The following is a 2,765-nucleotide window of genomic DNA, read 5'->3' as shown; positions in this document are numbered from 1 at the left end:
CCAGCTGTAAGGGCTGGGGCTGGCGACCCTCGGGGCAGCAGCAGGAACCGCTCTGACCCTGCTGCTGGGGCTGGCCCTGGGCTGAGCCCTCAGGCCCAGGGCTGGGGACTGGGCCATGGCGGGGCCCATGGGCGGTGAGGCCTCCAGGCCCCTGCCCCAGGCCCATCCGCACTGGGACATACCTGCTCCTGCTCCTGCTCCTGCAGCTCCCCTGGCCCTGGCCCTGGCCCTGGCCCTGGCCCTGGCCCTGCTCCCCTCCTCGCCCCGACTGCCCCCAGCCCGGCTCTCGCCCCTTTCTCCTCAGGCCCCTGGGCCTCGGCCCCCTCCAGCCCCGCCCCAGCCCGGCTCTGACTGACAGGCTGCCTCTGGCTCCACTGATTGGCTCAGCTGTGGCCAATGGGGCGGCTGTTGCCGGGCAGGCTCAGGCAGCCCGGGCCTCTCCTCCCAGAGCCGCCCTGCGCCCGCTGCCCCCCGCAGCGCAGCAGCTCCTCAGCCCGCCGGGACACGGGGCCTGCGGAGAGACGGCCTCCAGAAGGGCCGTGGCGCCGGGAGCTGCTCTCTCAGCAGCGCAAGGTGTGTGTGTGCACAGCTCTGCCGTCCCTCGGTCTGCTCGGGGGGTCTGGGCCTGCGCAGGGAGGGAGGGGAGGTCAGGGGAGAGGGCAGGAGGGGAGGGGAGCTGGCAGGAGGGAGCTTCCCTGGATTTGCCCCGGATCGGCAAGTCTTTCCCAAAATGCGGCTCTGTCTGTGCTGTGTGACGGGAGCCGCTGGCATGGGCCAGGCCGGCAGCTGGCAGGAGACGGGGCTCTGCCCCCGGTCCCAGCACCCGTGCTGAGCCCAGCACCCAGGGCCTCCCTCAGGCCTCGCCTTGCCCCGGGCGGTGAGGAGGAGAGACGGCCTGTGCTGGCGTGGCCCAGGGCATCCTCCTGCGGCCAGAAGGAAGGACAGAGCCCCGTCGCTCTCCCCACAGGGGCTGACCACTGTCCTTCCCTTCTGTCCCCGGGGCTTCCCGGGCCCAGCAGGCCCCACAGGGCTCCAGGGCCAAGCAAATGCCGGGGTGCCAGGGGCTCCTGGGGCTCAGGGCAGCTCCGGGCAGCTGCGAAGCTGAGGTGTGGCTGCCCCTTTGCCTCTGCAGATGCAGTTGTTTGCTACCCCCTTCGTGGTCAAACCTGTTTCTCCTCGTGGCACGTGGACTGGACAGATGCCATGTCCCTGTTAGCCTGGGAGGACACCAGGGAAACGAGGAAGCCACAGCAAGCACACAGGTATGAGGACAGTGAACAGGAGCCGTGTCAAGGTTTTTCTGCTGTTGCAGATCTGAACTCTGACACCTGTGTGCATCCCAGCACCCAAGTCAGGTTTTTTTCCTCCAAGCTGCACAGCTTTTCACCAGCAAAAGTGAGTGGGGCTGAGCTGGCCTTCAGGATAACTCGGCTCCTGTCTTTTTTAATTGCATGTCTACCCTTTCCCTTTTTTCCAGCAATTGCTTGCTTTCTTTCTCCCCCCTTCCCCCTCCCAATTCCATCCTCTTTCAAAGGTAATTAGGATTTGACTTTCTGGACAGATCATCGAGTAGGTAGACATATATAGCATATAAGCATATAAGCATATATAGCATATAAGCATAGTCTGGTGTATACCTCCAGAGCTGTAGGCTGAGCTATTCTCCCTTTAAAGGCTGGATAGATATGGGCTATGGCTAGAGTTCCCGTTTGGCAGTTATTATTTCTTTTGGGGTCCTGTGACAGTGATGGTAAGGTCGTCAGCCTGCAGCTCTGCAGCAGCTAAAACTACCAGTGAAAGAGTTTCGATGGCGGGTGCTGTTCTGTGTGTTTCATTTCCAATAATCATTTCATTGAGCTGGCATTATTTCTATGCGATTAGGTGATGGGGATCTTCTGGCACTGGTCTTCTGTTTCTGGAGCGCATCCTGACAGCCTTTGTCATCCAGAGCTTTCCCGTCTGTTCCCGAGAGGAGTGATGGCCAGGACGCAGAACGACTCCTGTGAGTAATGGCTTCACCAACAGGCTTGGATTTAGTGAATCCTCATGGGCAAATGGGTGTAGCAGGTGCTCCAGCCAAGGATTTTCATGTGCTGACACTCTAGAGTGAATTTGGAGGTGCTTCCTCCGCCTCCTTCTCCTTCTCCTCTTCCTCTTCCTCTTCCTCTTCCTCTTCCTCTTCCTCTTCCTCTTCCTCTTCCTCTTCCTCTTCCTCTTCCTCTTCCTCTTCCTCTTCCTCTTCCTCTTCCTCTTCCTCTTCCCTGTTCTTCCTCCTCCTTTTCCTCCTCCTCCTGCTCCTCCTCCTCTGGTTCTTCGTCATCGTTTTCCACCTCCTCCTCCTTCTCTTGTTCTTCATGTTCTTCCTTCTCCTCCTGTTCCTCCTCCTCCCTCCTCCTCCTGCTTTGCTTCCTACTCATCCTCTTTCTTTTCCTCCTCCTCCTCCTCCTCCTCCTCCTCCTCCTCCTTCTGTTCTTCCTCCTCCTGCCCTTCTTCTCCCTCCTCCCGTTCTTCCTCTGCCTCCTATTCTTTTGCTTTCTTTTCTTCCTCCTCCTGTTCTTCCTCTTCCTCCTTCTGTTCATGTTTCTTCCCATCTTCCTCCTTTTCTTTGTCCTCCGTTTTTTCATCCTCCTCCTTTTCTTTATTCTCCCCCTCCTCCTTAGCCTGTTCTTCCTCCTCTTCCTCCATCTCCTCTTCTTTCCTCTCTTTCTCATGTTCTTCCTCCACCTCTTCCTCATCCTGCTCTTCCTGTTCTTTCTTCTCTTCAT

At 58.7% G+C, this 2,765-nt stretch overlaps 1 long non-coding RNA gene across 1 annotated transcript; it reads left to right on the top strand.

Moving 5' to 3' along the window:
* Window positions 1-453: 453 nt before the first annotated feature.
* Window positions 454-2,004, top strand: LOC148050378 (uncharacterized). Its single transcript, XR_015701176.1, has 3 exons — window positions 454-573; window positions 1,133-1,262; window positions 1,882-2,004. It is a non-coding gene; the product is annotated as an uncharacterized LOC148050378 (long non-coding RNA).
* The last annotated feature ends 761 nt before the right edge of the window (window positions 2,005-2,765 follow it).

The sequence above is a fragment of the Nipponia nippon genome, unplaced genomic scaffold, assembly GCF_047370975.1.
Source record: "Nipponia nippon isolate SJK-2023a ecotype South Korea unplaced genomic scaffold, ASM4737097v1 scaffold_87, whole genome shotgun sequence".
Classification (NCBI taxonomy): domain Eukaryota; kingdom Metazoa; phylum Chordata; class Aves; order Pelecaniformes; family Threskiornithidae; genus Nipponia; species Nipponia nippon.
The sequence above is the reverse complement of the archived record's forward strand: the minus strand, read 5'-3'. Positions and strand labels throughout refer to the sequence as shown.